The sequence below is a fragment of the Bos mutus genome, chromosome 26 (assembly GCF_027580195.1).
Source record: "Bos mutus isolate GX-2022 chromosome 26, NWIPB_WYAK_1.1, whole genome shotgun sequence".
Taxonomy (NCBI): domain Eukaryota; kingdom Metazoa; phylum Chordata; class Mammalia; order Artiodactyla; family Bovidae; genus Bos; species Bos mutus.
The window spans coordinates 43,355,893-43,373,831 of NC_091642.1; the positions used below are offsets into that span (position 1 = coordinate 43,355,893).

A 17,939-nucleotide genomic window follows, 5' to 3' on the forward strand; every position below is an offset into this window, starting at 1 on the left:
TGCAAGGAGATCCAACCAGTCCATCCTAAAGGAGATCAGTCCTGGGTGTTCTTTGGAAGAAGTGATGCTAAAGCTGAAACTCCAGTACTTTGGCCACCTGATGTGAAGAGTTGACTCATTGGAAAAGACTCTGATGCTGGGAGGGATTGGGGGCAGGAGGAAAACGGGATGACAGAGGATGAGATAGCTGGATGGCATCACCGACTCAATGGACCTGAGTTTGAGTGAACTCCAGGAGTTAGTGATGGACAGGGGGGCCTGGCGTGCTGCAATTCATGGGGTCGCAAAGAGTCGGACACGACTGAGCGACTGAACTGAACTGAAAATCATAGTATTGCAACTTTTACAGTATAGTTAAGTTTTTAAGATTATAATGAAAAGTGGTATATGGTAAGGATCATTCATACTATGAAAATACCAAATAGGATCTTATAAAGGCAAGCTGGAATCAGTGAAAAGTTACAAAGTTGGGTGGAGTAGGGAAGCCAGAGGAAAATTCCATCAAAGGAGAATAATTGGCACCAAATGAGAGGATATAAGAAGAGTTTCATTAAATATTTTCTCTTGTAAAAATTGTTGAATAAAGGGGAAGCCTGAGAATATTCTGTTTAAACAAGCTGGAATTCTTTATTATTTTGTGGAAGTTCTATGCATAAGTTGACATATTTTGAATTTGAGGCCATCTTGACAAATTGCTTAAAATTTGCACTTAAATTTTTTTCTGTTGACTTTATTACAGAAGTCTTACACTTTTGACTTGCTTTCATTTTGTCTAAGTCAGGACACATTCCATGCTAGTTAAATAATTTCTGTAACAACACTTCATGCAGTACTGCTTGCTAACTAAAATATGATCCTTGCCATTTCTTGCTATGAGCATGCACCATGGGAATCTTGAAAGTTTTGATAAAGTACACAGTGTCCATCTAGTCAAAACTCTGGTTTTTCCAGTAGTCATGTATGGATGTGAGAGTTGGACCATAAGGAAAGCTGAGCACCGAAGAACTGATGCTTTTGAACTGTAGTGTTGGAGAAGACTCTTGAGAGTCCCTTGGACTGCAAGGAGACCAAACCAGTCAATCCTAAAGGAAATCAGTCCAGAATATTCATTGGAAGGACTGATGCTGAAGCTAAAACTCCAATACTTTGGCCACCTGAAGCAAAGAACTGACTCATTGGAAAAGACCCTGATGCTGGGAAAGATTGGAGGCGAGAGGAGAAGGGGGCGACAGAGGATGAGATGGTTGGATGGCATCACCAACTCTATGGACATGAGTTTGAGTAAGCTCCAGGAGTTGGTGACGGACAGGGAGGCCTGGAGTGCTGCAGTCCATGGGGTTGCAAAGAGTCGGAGTTGGCTGGAACTGAACTCAAGTTAGTGACTGAACTGAACTGAACACAGTGTCAAAATTGGCTTTTACCAAATTCCTGTGAATTCTGAATTTTCTTCTTTGAAATCTTTCTAGGTAGCTCAACATTCTCTTCTTCTGCCCTTTGTGTCTTTGAAGGAGATTTTGAGCGCTTAAGTGGCTATTATCAGCTGATTAGAGGACTTGGGCCAAGTCTGTGCGGTCATTTCTGCTTCCTTGTTATCTGTTGCTGAATGGGAATCACTACGAAGCTCCACTACTCCAGGGAAAGAGTGTACAGATAAATGAAATGACATGTTTGAACTATTTTATATATCCCCAGAAGAAAGGAACCAAGAACATCATTCTTCGATCTAGTTAACAGTTTCTGGCTCTGTGCTGTTGGTGAATTTGTGGTGCTGTTTCTGATTTTCCTTTCCTCCAGTCCCATGGACTACCATCCACATAACGCCACTGTTTTAGATACGTGAAGCCAGTGAACTGACAGGGATTCTTAGTCATAGTCATCAGACAATATATGTCTTTTAGAAGCTTTGAACTGAGTCATTCTTGCTTTTCGTTCATAGTCATATCTGACTTTTTACAATTTTATGGACTGTAGCATGCCAGGCTCCTCTGTCCTCCACTATCTCCCAGAGTTTGCTCAGATTAATGTCCATTGAGTCTATGGTGCTATGTAACCATCTCATCCTCTGCCACCCCCTTCTCCTTTGACTTCAGTCTTTCCCAGCATCAGGGCCTTTTCCAAGGAGTTGGCTCTTTGCATCAGGTGGCCAGGATAACGGAGCTTCAACTTCAGCATCAGGCCTTCCAGTGATATTCAGGGTTGATGTCCTTTAAGATTGAACTGAAGATAGAGTTTAAGTGTCTCTCTGGGATTTATTTTTCAGGCAACTGCCTACTAAAATGGGTTGACTGTCTCCCTAATCACTGCGTGTATGCTCAGTCACTCAGTCATGTGCACCTCTTTGCAACCCTGTGGACTGTAACCCACTAGGCTCCTCTGTCCATGGTATTTTTCAGGCAAGAATACTGGAGTGGGTTGCCATTTCCTCCTCCAGAGAATCTTTCTGACCCATGGGTCAAACTGGCATCTCCTGCAACTCCTGCATTGACAGGCAGATTCTTTACCACTGAATCACTACCTTCTCATAAAATGAAACAAGTGTTCAAATAACCATGGCTTTGCATATTTTGCAAAGTTGAAAAGGGAAATTTGCCTATCTAGTGACTAAAGTAAATAGCTTCAGAAATAAAACAAAAGGCAAAGATGTATTTTATAACTCACCATTCTATCCTGAAATACTTGGGAGTGAATCTTTTCTTCTAACAGTTTAGTTACTGACATAAGTGATTTAGCAATAAATCGAGTATAATTGGATCCTAAGTACCTGCAGGTACAATTTGACCTGAGTTGTTTATTTCAATAACAGAAGAAAGCACTTCACCTTGTCTGCAGCTTGACTGCATTTTCTGGGAAGCAGATCAGGTCAAATGCTTCAGAAGAATGCTTTCTCTGGAAGAAGATGTCCTTTTATCTCAGAAATATTTAGTGGGATTTAATAAAAACATTTTAATTTTTTTGTATATATGGTACAATTCACTGCTTCAACAAGCACTGATTGGGAGGCTGTGGACATAAGCTTGTATTACATAGTCTCTGAGTTACATGTACCTCAATATTGCCCAGTTTTAGCTGTATAATTTGGAGAAGGCAATGGCACCCCACTCCAGTACTCTTGCCTAGAAAATCCCATGGATGGAGGAGCCTGGTTGGCTGCAGTCCATGGGGTTGTGAAGAGTCGGACACGACTGAGTGACTTCACTTTCACTTTTCACTTTCATGCATTGGAGAAGGAAATGGGAACCCACTCCAATGTTCTTGCCTGGAGAATCCCAGGGATGGCGGAGCCTGGTGGGCTGCCATCTATGGGGTCGCACAGAGTCAGACACGACTGAAGCGACTTAGCAGCATCAGCAGCAGCAGCTGTATAATTAGAAGTAAGTTAATTCTAATTATACTTGTAATCCTCTAAGGCTCAGTTAGCTCATCTGTAAAATGGAGTTAATAGTGTAAGTTTTTATGGAGCAAGATTAAATGAGATAATGGATGAAACATGCTTTGCATAGTACCTGGCACTTAGAAAGCATGCACTATTTACTGTACTTGTTATCTAGAGAGTTAATGAAATTACTTCTGTCTGGAGACTCTGTGAAACTTAATCATAATTGAAAATATGTAGAATAAATGCTAGTAAACCACAATATGGAGAGTCTTAGGAAATCTCCCATTGCATTAAATTCTGTTTTTTTATAGCAAGACTTTGCAACTCATTAGAGCTTTCCAGGGAGAAGGCAATGTCAACCCACTCCAGTACTCTTGCCTGGTAAATCCCATGGACGGAGGAGCCTGGTGGGCTGCAGTCCATGGGGTCGCTAGGAGTCAGACACAACTGAGTGACTTCACTTTTACTTTTCACTCTCATGCATTGGAGAAGGCAATGGCAACCCACTCCAGTATCCTTGCCTGGAGAATCCCAGGGACGGGGGAGGCTGGTGGGCTGCCGTCTATGGGGTCGCACAGAGTTGGACACAACTGAAGCAACTTAGCAGCAGCAGCAGCAGAGCTTTCCAGGTGGCTCAGTGCTGAAAAATCCACCTGCTAATACAGGAGACTTGGATTTGATCCCAGGGTTGGGAAGATCTCCTGAAGGAGGAAACCGCAATTGACTCCTGTATTCTTGCTTAGAGAATCCCATGGACAGAGGAGCCCGGCAGGCTACAGTCCATGGGGTCACAAAGAGGCGGACGTGACTTAGCACCTGAGCACATATGTGCAATTCAGTGTATCTCAGCACATCTCACTTGAAGTAGCCTCATTTCAAGCCCTTACTAACTCCATGAAGCTGCCATATTGAATACAATCACCACCTTTGAGCTCTCAGTTGAGTAATTCTTTATCTGGAGATGAACTCAGCTGGAAAGAGAAACTCGGCTTTGCTTGTCATTCCTGAGGCCAGTGACAGCTGTGCTTTTCTCTGTTACTGAAAGAAGCTTCGGTGTCAATATTAGAAAAAAACAACACACATTTCTCACCCTGAGAGAGTCAACCTGAATAAGTACGGCCAATCACTCTTTTCCTTACCTTTGTGTAAATCTGGAAAGTGCTTCGTTCTTTAGTTTGACATGACCCTGGTCTCCAGAACGTGAAAAATACAACAAAACTGCCTGCCTTTGAATATAATAAAGCTGTCTTTCCTGGTCCAAGGACTTATTGCCTGGGCAATAGTGTGGTTCTTATTGTAGTGCTCAGGACAGCAAAGAATATATAGACAAAAGAAGAAAATAACAGCAAAAGAATCCACCTACCTGCCAACATTTTCTAAAGGCCAACTGTGTGTCAGGATGTGTGTTAAGTCTTATACACACATCATCAAAATCAGTGGAATATAGTATTTTTAAAACCATATCTTCTAAAAATTTATAGGGAAAAACCCACTTATGTAGATGAGCTATTTGAAAGCTAAGGTCAAGCATTATTTTATTTCTTAAAAGCACCTTAGATACGATGGTGTGCAGTTAAATCTTGGACCTTATCAGGCAGAGTTTTTTATTAAACATCTTTCTTCTTACTCCTAAAGGCTCATAAATACACTAAGTGTGCCTTTTCCTTATGCTGTTCCTAACAACTCGATGTTGTTATTTTAATCAGATCAGATCAGATCAGTCGCTCAGTCATGTCCGACTCTTTGCAACCCCATGAATCGCAGCATGCCAGGCCTCCCTGTCCATCACCAACTCCCGGAGTTCACTGAGACTCACATTCATTGAGTCAGTGATGCCATCCAGCCATCTCATCCTCTGTCATCCCCTTCTCCTCCTGCCCCCAATCCCTCCCAGCATCAGAGTCTTTTCCAATGAGTCAACCCTTCGCATGAGGTGGCCAAAGTACTGGAGTTTCAGCTTTAGCATCATTCCTTCCAAAGAAATCCCAGGGCTGATCTCCTTCAGAATGGACTGGTTGGATCTCCTTGCAGTCCAAGGGACTCTCAAGAGTCTTCTCCAACACCACAGTTCAAAAGCATCAATTATTTTGTGCTCAGCCTTCTTCACTAAAAAATATTTATTGAACTGTTACTGTGCAGCAGACATGACATAAAGACTTTCTATATATTATCTCATTTAATCCCACAAAACCCTAGATAATAGATACTATTTTTATATTACTCACATATGGAAAAAAATAGATACTGAGTGAAATTAACAATAAAACCAACAAGCAAGGCCTCTCCCATTATCACACAGTTAATAATTGACAGAGGTGAGATTCCAGTTCAGGTCTGTCCAGCACCAAATCCTTGACCTATACGTTAAACTACACCGCATAGAGTTATTTAGATAATTAATGCCTCATGACAGGTGCATTTTTATATAAGAAAGTATAGGCACATTACACTTCCCTGAATACACACACACACACACACACACACACATACTATATATATATGGAAGGTCTTTTGTGAGCATTCTATTAAAAAGCACAGTATTATTATGATGTGATATATTTGTGTATAACACAGTTATAATTACCTTTTTATCTGTTATGGAAAAATATTTAGATTATTTAGATTGAGACAAGAAGCTCTCACCATAACTAACACTAAACTTATTTAGTTAAGTATCAATTAAAAGTGCAGCCTCTAGAATCAGATAACCTAGGTTAAAATTCTAGCACATATCAATTCCCACTTGGTGAGTAATCAGAATCAATTTATTTAACTTCCCTAAACTAGTTTTCTCATCTATAAAATGGAAATAACAACAGCTGTGCTGTATGCTTAGTCATTCAGTTGTGTCTGACTTTTTGAGACCCCACGGACTGCAGCCTCCCAGGTTTCTCTGTCCATGGGGATTCTCCAGGCAAGAATACTGAAGTGGGTTGACATGCCCTCCTCCAGGGGATCTTCCCAACCCAGGGGTCAAAACCAGGTCTCCTGCGTTGCAGGCAGGTTTTTTATTCCCTGAGCCACCAGGAAAGTCCAATAGTAGACTTTGATGAGGACTAAATGAGTTAGGTATATAAAACACATAGGTCCATGAATGTTAGCTTTGTTATTGTAATGATTAAGCTTGCATCTATTTTTGACTTCAACAAAATGCCAACAATCCTTAGAAGAGAATGCTTTTATCCTTTATTTTTTAGAGAAGGGGGGTAATGCTATTTGCCAGATACTGATTTTGATTTCACAGTAATCTGTGGAAGCTGCTGGCTCCTCTCATCTTGTGTCACAGGTCAAGAACTGTCCACCTACACTTGATATTTGTGGCTTGCACTTAAGTTACTGGGATTGCCTAAAATCATGTGACCTGAGGCAGTTGAATAGACATACAATTATATGTTTCTATTACAGGACTAAGATCCTTATCTGAAAGGTAATAGTCTGTAAATTCTCAATTTATTTTACATTCACACTTTAAATTAGTTGTGAACACTGGTAAAAGTTTAAATGCAACTACTGACCTCATTTCAGTTTTCAAGTCAACTAGCATATTTTTGAAGTGACAGCACTTATTAGATAACAGAGTTATTGGTTTATCAACGTGGGTCTGGATATGAGGTCTGGCGTTCCTCTGACTCCTTAAATTTCTCCAGCCACACATTTCTGAAGATTATAGAATATATGAGTAAATAGGTTTCTGGGATGTAACCACTCCAGTTCTGAAGTAATTTTTCTTTATTAATATCCTGAAGATTATTAAATTAATGGGAACAAAATAGTCAAGTCATTACTCCAGAGATCCTGAAAGATACAATTTAGGTTTGCAACCTTTGTCTTTGAAAAAAACTGGGTAAATGTATTTCTTTATACCTGAGCAAGAAGAGACTGACTAGAGTTAAAAACAAAAGTTACTTTCAACATGAAGCTTTATCATAACATAAGCCTCTACTTACTGACTTTCATGTGAGCTAGAAGAATAACTTTCCCGGTGCTTTTTCCTTTATGCATATGTTATTGTGTTGAGTCACTTAAATATCTGCAGTCTTCACTGTAAATTAAAAACATTGCCTTCTTACAAAAAGTTAGAATTATTGCATGGAATCAAAGAATTAATAGAAACTATACTCAATGTTCTGTAATAATTTATTAGGGAAACTATTCTGAAAAATAATATATATGTATATAACTGAATCATTTGGCTGTACCTGACACTAATATAACCATTATAAATCAACTATACTTCAACAAAAGAAAAAAAAACAGAAAAAAAATTATTAAAATATTTTAAAATATTTGCAATCGTATTACTTTGGCCAGCTTTCTTATTTTCTTGCAAATAAATGTGTTCACTTCATATGTTCTGTTGCCCATAAAATGTGTTTACTACTCTGAAACATGCATGCTCAGTCGTATCCGACTCTTTGAGATCTTATGGACTGTAGCCTGCCAGGCTCTTCTATCCATGGGATTCTCCAGGCAAGAATACTGGAGTGGATTGCCACTTCCTACTCCAGAGGATATTCCTGATTCAGGGGTCAAATCGACATCTCCTGCTACTCCTGCATTGGAAGGTGGATTCTTTACCATTGGGCCACCTGGGAAGAGCAGAGGACAATTACTAATAGTTTCAGAAAGAATGAAGCAGCTGGGCTAAAGTGGAAACAGCGCTTAGTTGTGGACGTGTCTGGTGGTAAAAGTAAGTCTGATGATGTAAAGTACAGTATTGTGTTGAATCTGGAATGTTAGGTCCACGAATCAAGGTAAATTGGACATGGTCAAGCAAGGTTGAACATCAACATCTTAGAAATAAGTGAACTAGAACGGACAGGAATGGGTGAATTTAATTTATATGAACATTATATCTGCTACCATGGGAAAGAATCCCTTAGAAGAAATGGAGTAGCCCTCATAGTCCACAAAAGAGTCTGAAATGCAGTAATTGGGTACAAGGTCAAAAACGACAGAATAATCTTGGTTCATTTCCAGGGCAAACCATTCAACATCACACTAATCCAAGTCTATGCTCCAATCACTAATGCCATAGAAGCTAAAGTTGACCTGTAAGACCTCCTAGAACTAACACCAAAAAAAAAAAAAATGATGTATTTTTCATCATAGGAGATTAGAAAGCAAAGTTGGAGGTCAAGAGATACTCAGAATAACAGACACGTTTGACCTTGGAGTACAGAGTGAAGCAAGGCAAAGGCTAACAGAGTTTTGTCAAGAGAACACCCTGGACATAGCAAACACTCTTTCCAACAACCCAAGAGATGACTCCACACATGAACATCACCAGATAGTTAATACTAAAAAAAGATTGATTATGTTCTTTGCAGCCAAAGATAGAGAAGCCCTATATAGTCAGCAAAAACACAACCAGGAACTGACTGTGGCTCAGATCATGAGCTCCTTGTTGCAAAATGTGGGCTTAAATTGAAGAAATTAGGGAAAACCACTAGGCCATTCAGTATTACCCAAATCAAATCCCTTATGGTTATACAGTGGAGGTGATGAATAGATTCAAAGGGTTAGATTTGGTAGACAGAGTGCCTGAATAACTATGTACAAAGATTCATAACATTGTACAGGAGGCAGTGACCAAAACCATTCCCAAAGAAAAAGAAATGCAGTAAGGCAAAGCTGTTGTCTGAAGAGGCTCTACAAATAGGTGAGGAAAGAAGAGAAGTGGAAGGCAAGGGAGAAAGGGAAACATTTACCAAACTGAATGCACAGTTCCAGGGAATGACCCGGAGAGATAAGAAGGCCTTCTTAAATAAGCAATGCAAAGAAATATAGGAAAACTGTAGAAAAGGGGAACACTAGAGATCTCTCCAAGAAAACAAGATATCAAGAGAGCATTTTGTGTAAGGATGGGCACAATAAAGGACAGAAATGGTTTGGACCTAACAAAGCAGAAGAAATTAAGACGAGGTGGCGAGAAGACACAGAAGAACTACACAAAAATAAAACCTAACAACAACAACAACAGAAATAAACAGCAGTCTTAATGACCCAGATAACCACAGTGGTCTGTTCCCTCACCTGGAACTGAACATCTTGGAGCGTGAAGTCGAGGGATCCTTAGGAAGCATTACTATGAACAAAGCTAGTGGAAATGACATAATTCCAGCTGATCTGTTTAAAATCCTAAAAGATGATGTTTCATTCATTGAATGAAGACCTGCATTCAATATCAGCAAATTTGGAAAACTCAGCAGTGGCCATAGCACTGGAAAAAGTCAGATTTCATTCCAGTTGCAAAGAAGGGCAATGTCAAAGAATGTTCAAACTACCATGCAACTGCTCCCTTCACGTGCTAGGAAGGTTATGCTCAAAATCTTTCAAGCTAGGCTTCAATAATATGTGAACCAAGAACTACCAAGATATACAAGTTGTATTTAGAAAAGGCAGAGCAACAAGAGATCAAATATTCAATATTCATTGGATCATGGAGAAAGCAATGGAGTTCCAGAAAAAACATCTACTTCTGCTTTATTGACTATGCAAAGCTTTTGGGTGGATCACAGTGAACCGTGGAAAATTCCTAAAGATAGGAGTACAAGACCACCTTATCTGTCTCCTGAGAAACCTGTATGCAGGTCAAGAAGCAATGGTTAGAACTGGACATGGAACAACTGACTGGTTCAATATTGGACTGGAGTATGACAAGGATATATATTGCCACCCTCTTTATTTAACTTATAAGCAAAGTACATCATGTGAAATGCTGGGCTGGATGATGAATCACAAGCTGGAACTGAAGATTCCTGGGAAAAATATCAACAACTTCAGATATGCAGATAATACCACTCTAATGGCAGAAAGTGAAGAGGAACTAAAGAGCTTCTTGATGAGAGTGAAAGAGGAGAGTGAAAAAATTTCCTTGAAATAATATGAAAAAATTTAAGATCAATGCTACTGGTCCAATCTCTTAATGCAAGTAGAAGGATAAAAAGTGGAAGCAGTGACAGATTTTATTTTCTTGGGCTCCATGATAACTGGGGATGGTGCTGCAGCCATGAAGTTCAAAGATACTTGCTCCTTGGAAGGAAATACAGCATATTAGAAAGCAGATATATCACTTTTTCAATAAAGGTCCATATAGTGAAAGCTATAATTTTTGTGGTAGTCCTGTATGGATGTGAGAGTTGAACCATAAAGAAAGCTGACCATAAAGAAAAATTGATGCTTTCAAATTGTGGTGCTACAGAAAACTCTTGAGAATCCCTTGTACTGCAAGGAAATCAAATCAGTTAATCCTAAAGGAAATCAACTCTGAATATTCATTGAAAGACTGATGCTGAAGCTGAAGCTCTTTTACTTTGGCCATCTGATGCAAAGAACTGACTCATTTGAAAAGACCCTGATTCTGGGAAAGATGAAGGCAAAAGGAAAAGGGGGCAGCAGAGGATGAGATGGTTAGATATCATCATCAACTCAATAGACATGTGTTTGATAGGAGATAGTGGAGGACATAGGACCCTGGCATGCTGCAGTCCATGGAGTCACAAAAAGTCAGACATGACTTAGTGAATGAACAATAATGATATTCTAAGACATTATAAGAAAATTAACATAAGAATGAATAATGCATCTGAATCTTATGGACTGTTTATCATCTAATGGAGAACCTAAAGAAACATAGCCTAGCTCATGAAAAGTAACATCTGTTGTTGTCAAATTAAAAATTAAATTAATCAAGATGGCCAAAAATGTAGGTTTCTTAACTAAATGAGTGAGTAGTGAAGTCGCTCAGTTGTGTCTGACCCTTTGCAACCCCATGGACTGTAGCCCACCAGGCTCTTGCATCCGTGGGATTCTCCAGGCAAAAGTACTGGAGTGGGATGCCATTTCCTTCTCCAGGGGGGATCTTCCCAACCCAGGGATCGAACCTGGGTCTCCCGCATTGTAGGCAGATGCTTTACCGTCTGAGCCACCAGGGAAGTCCCAAGTAACTAAGAACTCTTCCTTAAACTGGCTTGTTTCAGTGTGCTTTTAGATTGTTACTGTGGCCTAATGAGTGCTTTTGAAGTATACTACTGAAGAGGAAATATAAAAAGGTCATGGTTGTCATGCATTGTAATTATAATCACCTACAAATATTTACTGAACATCTACTCTGAACAAGGCCCTCCAGTAAATGCAATCATGCCCTCAAATAAATATTCCTGTGGTAAACATTTTGTGACATGAAATATTAATGAAAGGGAAGATTTTCCTCCTCAAAATGGATAGATATCGATTAAGTCCATTAAAGTCGTGTGAACAAATCTGAAAACATGTCTGGTAGGCTTTGGAAGATTTTTTAAAAGGTTTGTTTATCCTTGCTAGACCCATCTTGAAATGCTTGAAAAAAATTTTTTTTTCAGGAAAAGAAAAATGAAAAATAATACATTACCGAAAATCACAAGAGTTCCGTGGGAGAAAACATATGCAGTAGTGCCCACAATAAACAAGGTTTTAACCTGGGAAATGAACCAGGTTATGTAACCTGGTGGAGGACCTTGACTGCTCCCAATTCAAATTTCCAATTGAAGAAAATGTGTGTTAAATTGAAAAAGGTGAAGATCAGCTCTTTAGAGCATTTTAGTAATTTTTAGTTTAGCTCTGATGAATATATTTCAAAGGCCAAAACTTAGGTAAAGTTAAGAACTGTTGAAGGGACAGTTTTGATCAGAGGAAGACTATGTGAGGATAAACAACTCATGAAGGTGAACGTTAGCTAGTGGAAAAGAAAATGAAGATCGTGTTAAGTCAGTGACTATAGGTGAACTCTGGGACTTCCTTTCACAGCTTATGCAGAGGGGGAGAGAGTGAGTTTCTGTGGATCTACTCTTTCTACCGCTGAATCAGTGCAGATTCTTTATCCACATGATCTCACTGACCCTAACCATTAGCGTCTCTGCCAAAATCTGAGAAGAGGTGAAGGCTTGTTCTCCTGGTGCCTTGTGGAAAGAGCTCTAGGTTCCACGTCACCCAGGAGGCCTGTGGCTGGGCACTGTGCCATTCCCATCACTAGGCGGTGGGACAGGGGCCAGCAGTAGTTAGCATGTACCCAGTACCAACTAAATGCAGAGAGCTCTAAGCTTTTTCATGAGTTATCTTCTTTACCTCACAATGACAGTTATTGTCCCATCTTACAGATGACAGACATTGCTGAGGTTCAGGAGGTTATATAACTTTCCCAAAGCCACACAGTGGTTGACCTTATGGTCTTACTTAAACGTAGCATATTTTTAACCACTATGTCAAAGCCACTTCTTAAAGCTGATGGTGTAAGTTCATCAAGTATTCAGGCAGATGGGTTCAGCCCAAATAACCTGGGCTTTGGAGACTGTGTGGGCTCAAATCCCATCTTTGGCACCTACTTAGTTTCAAACTTACAGTATCTAACTCAATCTTGAGTACTGGTTTTCTTAATTTCTGTAAAAGTAATAAAAATAGCTCAAATTAAGTGCTTACTATATATCAGATGCTACTCCAAATATATTGTGAATGAACTCAGTACTCTTGACAATACAATTATGAGATAGATACTATTGTTATCATCATCAGTTTTATTTTTTTATTTTCCTTTATTTTTTTAAATTTAAATTTATTTATTTTAATTGGAGGCTAATTACTTTACAGTATTATATTGGTTTTGCCATACATCAACATGAATCCGCCACAGGTGTACATGTGTTCCCAATCCTGAACCCCTCCTCCCACTTCCCTCCCCATACCATCCCTCTGGGTCATCCCAGAGCACCAGCCCCAAGCATCCTGTATCCTGCATCGAACCTGGACTGGCGATCCATTTCATATATGATATTCTACATGTTTCAATGCCATTCTCCCAAATCATCCCACCCTCTCCCTCTCCCACAGAGTCCAAAAGACTGTTCTATACATCTGTGTCTCTTTTGCTGTCTTGCATACAAGATTATCATTACCATCTTTCTAAATTCCATATATATGTATTAGTATACTGTATTGGTGTTTTTCTTTCTGGCTTACTTCACTCTGTATAATAGGCTCCAGTTTCATCCACCTCATTAAAACTGATTCAAATGTATTCTTTTTAATGACTGAGTAATACTCCATTATGTATATGTACCACAGCTTTCTTATCCATTCGTCTGCTGATGGGCATCTAGGTTGCTTCCATGTCCTGGCTATTATAAACTGTGGTGTGATGAACATTGGGGTACACGTGTCTCTTTCAATTCTGGTTTCCTCAGTGTGTATGCCCAGCAGTGGGATTGCTGGGTCATAAGGCAGTTCTATTTCCAGTTTTTTAAGGAATCTCCACACTGTTCTCCATAGTGGCTGTACTAGTTTGCATTCCCACCAACAGTGTAAGAGGGTTCCCTTTTCTCCACATCCTCTCCAGCATTTATTGCTTGTAGACTTTTGGATAGCAGCCATTCTGACTGGCGTGAAATGGTACTTCATAGTAGTTTTGATTTGCATTTCTCTGATAATGAGTGATGCTGAGCATCTTTTCATATGTTTGTTAGCCATCTGTATGTCTTCTTTGGAGAAATGTCTATTTAGTTCTTTGGCCCATTTTCTGATTGGATCATTTATTTTTCTGGAATTGAGCTGTAGGAGTTGCTTGTATATTTTTGAGATTAGTTGTTTGTCAGTTGCTTCATTTGCTATTATTTTCTCCCATTCCGTAGGCTGTCTTTTCACCTTGCTTATAATTTCCTTTGTTGTGCAGAAGCTTTTAATTTTAATTAGGTCCCATTTATTTTTGCTTTTATTTTCAGTATTCTGGGAGGTGGGTCATAGAAGTTCCTGCTGTGATTTATGTCAGAGAGTGTTTCCTTTATTTTTATTTAAAATTTTATTTTATGTTGAGGCATAGTTGCTTAACAGTGTTGTATTTCAGGTGTACAGTAAAGTGATTGAGTTATACGTATTCAAGTTTCTATTCTTTTTCAAATTATTTTCCCATTTAGACCATTACATAGTATTGAACACAGTTCCCTGTGCTGTACGATAGGACTTTGTTGGTTATCTATTTTAGATATGGCAGAAAGTGCATGTCCACCCCAAACTCCCAGTCTGTGCCTCCCTCCCATCCTTTTCCCCTGGTAACCATAAGTTCATTCTCTAAGGCTGTGAGTCTTTTTCTGTTTTATAAATAAGTTCATCTGTATTATTCTTTTAGATTCCACATATAAGTGACATCATAAGACATTTGTCTTTTTCTCCAACTTCACTTAGTATGATAATCTCCAGGTCTGCCCATGTTGCTGCGTATTATTATCACCAATTTTAGATTAAGAAACAAAGGTCCAGAGAGGCTGAGTGCCCATAGTCATTCAACATCTAAATGACAGTCCTGAGGTTCAGGTCAGTTCAGTTCTGTTCAGTCACTCAGTTGTGTCCGACTCTTTGCGACCCCATGAATTGTAGCACGCCAGGCTTCCCTGTCCATCACCAATTCCCGGAGTGCACACAAACTCATGTACATTGAGTCAGTGATGCCATCCAGACATCTCATCCTCTGTTGTCCCCTTTTCCTTCTGCCCCCAATCCCTCCCAGCATCAGAGTCTTTTCGAGTGAGTCAACTCTTTACCTGAGGTGGCCAAAGTACTGGAGTTTCAGCTTTAGCATCATTCCTTCCAAAGAACTCCCAGGGCTGATGTCCTTCAGAATGGACTGGTTGGATCTCCTTGCAGTCCAAGGGACTCTCAAGAGTCTTCTCCAACTCCACAGTTCAAAAGCATCAATTCTTCAGCACTCAGCCTTCTTCACAGTCCAACTCTCACATCCATACATGACCACAGGAAAAACCATAGCCTTGACTAGATGGACCTTTGTTGGCAAAATAATGTCTCTGCTTTTCAATATGCTATCTAGGTTGGTCATAACTTTCCTTCCAAGGAGTAAGCGTCTTTTAATTTCATGGCTGCGGTCACCATCTGCAGTGATTTTGTAGCCAAAATAAAGTCAGCCCCTGTTTCCACTGTTTCCCCACCTATTTCCCATGAAGTGATGGGACCAGATGCCATGATCTTAGTTTTCAGAATGTTGAGCTTTAAGCCAACTTTTTCACTCTCCTCTTTCACTTTCATCAAGAGGCTTTTTAGTTCCTCTTTATTTTCTGCTATAAGGGTGGTGTCATCTGCATATCTGAGGTTATTGATATTTCTCCTGGCAACCTTGATTCCAGCTTGTGCTTCTTCCAGCCCAGCATTTCTCATGATGTACTCTTCGTATAAGTTAAATAAGCAGGGTGACAATATACAGCCTTGATGTACTCCTTTTCCTATTTGGAACCAGTGTGTTGTTCCATGTCCAGTTCTAACTGTTGCTTCCTGACCTGCATATGGGTTTCTCAAGAGGCAGGTCAAGTGCTCTGCTATTCCCATCTCTTTCAGAATTTTCCACAGTTGATTGTGATCCACACAGTCAAAGGCTTTGGCATAGTCAATAAACTAGAAATAGATGTTTTTTGGAATTCTCTTCCTTTTTCAATGATCCAGTGGATGTTGACAATTTGATCTCGGGTTCTTCTGCCTTTTCTAAAACCAGCTTGAAGTTCATGGTTCATGCCTGAGGTTCAAACCGGCACAATATCTGGTAGAAAAACAGCTTGACATGTTTAATGTCTCCACCACTAAGTATGAATGTCCATCCCATCCCTGTCCATACAAAATTGATGTGTAAAAACATTTCAACCCTTTTTCCTGGGTTTCTAAAAGTAAAAAAAAAAAAAAAAGTGCTGGACATACCACTTCCGTGCTCTTCAAACATCACAGATCATGTTCTTGCTGAGAGGTCATACAGATGGGGGACAGGAGACGTGAGTTGTTCTGAGAGTGGTCTTTCACCAGGTATTTTTTCTGGATCTTTCGCTTTCTCCTTGTTCTCAGTGGCTTGTCACTTTGTGCCTGCATCATGATATCAGTCCCCAACCTAGTCTCTGAGCTGCCATACTTGTTCTGCTAATTGCATTTTTAAATAGTACCCTTTGTTATTAAAAAGAAAGAATGAAAGAAAGAAACAGAAAACAAATCCACACAAACCAATTGTGTCACTCCATCTCTGCACACGATCAACTCAAAAAGTCATAGTTGCCTCCAGGTGCCCTTAGGATAAAGTCAGAACTCTTTACTACGACCCTCCACATCTCGCCTCTTGCCCTGGCCCTCTTCACATGCTGGTGCTTCAGCCTGTTAGATACTCCTGCCTTCTACACACACACAAGCACACACACACTTACCGTCTTTGCTAGAGTAACCCCTCCTGCCGCCCTCAGATCTTAATGGCACTTTCTTTAGCTTGTGTCTCTTTTCTTCTAGTCCACATCAGATGCCTCTCCGAGTCATGTGCTCCCACTACCAAAAGTTAATTTTCTTCTCCTTCTAGAATGTAGGACCTATGAGAGAACAGACTGTCTGGGATACAATAGACACTCAATAAACATTTATTAACAATGAGGGATGGATAGGTGGACGGATGGAAGGAGGGAAATAGTAATTTATGAAGCTTGAAATAGAAATACCTCCTTTTAGGATCCTTCCTGTGCCTCTGTATTTCAGAGTCTCATTTCTTCTCTTCCGAAGCCTCTTTTCAGCTAAGTCAGGCTTTTGCTTCTTCATCCCCAATACAATTAATCAATTTCCAAGACCAACTTTTATCTAGTTAAGCCCACTGAGAACTTCCACACATTCCTAAAATCTGTCACATTGAATGGCAGAGGGTATAGGAGGAAAGCTGAGGCAGCTTTTGCTTTCACAGAAACAAAGATGGGGTCAAAATTAAAGGAGTTCAAATAGGAACCTGGTGACTAAAGTGGCTCTGATTAGATGAGAGTGGAGGAATGCAAGCGATCAGGGTGCCTGAGAGTTAATGCAAGACAAAGTTTTTACCTAGGCATGGTGTGTGTACTTTGCCTTTTCTCTTAAAGAAAGAACAAAATTATATATATATATATATATAAAATTTTATTTTATTTATTTTTTTGCTATTCTCATTTTATTTTTATTTTATTTTTTTAATTTAATTTTATTTTTTTAACTTTACAGTATTGTATTGGTTTTGCCATATATCAAAATGAATCTGCCACAGATATACATGTGTTCCCCATCCTGAACCCTCCTCCCTCCTCCCTCCCCATACCATCCCTCTGGGTCGTCCCAGTGCACCAGCCCCAAGCATCCAGTATCCTGCATCAAACCTGGACTGGCAACTCATTTCATATATGATACTATACATGTTTAAATGCTATTCTCCCAAATCATCCCACCCTCTCCCTCTCCCACAGAGTCCAAAAGACTGTTCTATACATCAGTGTCTCTTTTGCTGTCTCATATACGGGGTTATTGTTACCATCTTTCTAAATTCCATATATATGTGTTAGTATACTGTATTGGTGTTTTTCCTTCTGGCTTACTTCACTCTGTATAATAGGCTCCAGTTTCATCCACCTCATTAGAACTGATTCAAATGTATTCTTTTTAATGGCTGAGTAATACTCCATTGTGTATATGTACCACAGCTTTCTTATCCATTCATCTGCTGATGGACATCTAGGTTGCTTCCATGTCCTGGCTATTATAAACAGTG

General features: G+C 39.6%; 1 protein-coding gene and 1 non-coding gene across 4 annotated transcripts in view; one reads left to right on the forward strand and one right to left on the reverse strand.

Annotated features, from left to right (window-relative positions):
- The window catches only part of PRKG1 (protein kinase cGMP-dependent 1), a 1,407,171-nt gene that overhangs the window by 366,131 nt on the left and 1,023,101 nt on the right, over window positions 1-17,939 (forward strand). The gene's annotated exons all lie outside the window — the stretch shown is intronic.
- TRNAC-ACA (transfer RNA cysteine (anticodon ACA)) lies at window positions 11,242-11,313 on the reverse strand. The gene has a single exon. It is a non-coding gene; the product is annotated as a tRNA-Cys (tRNA).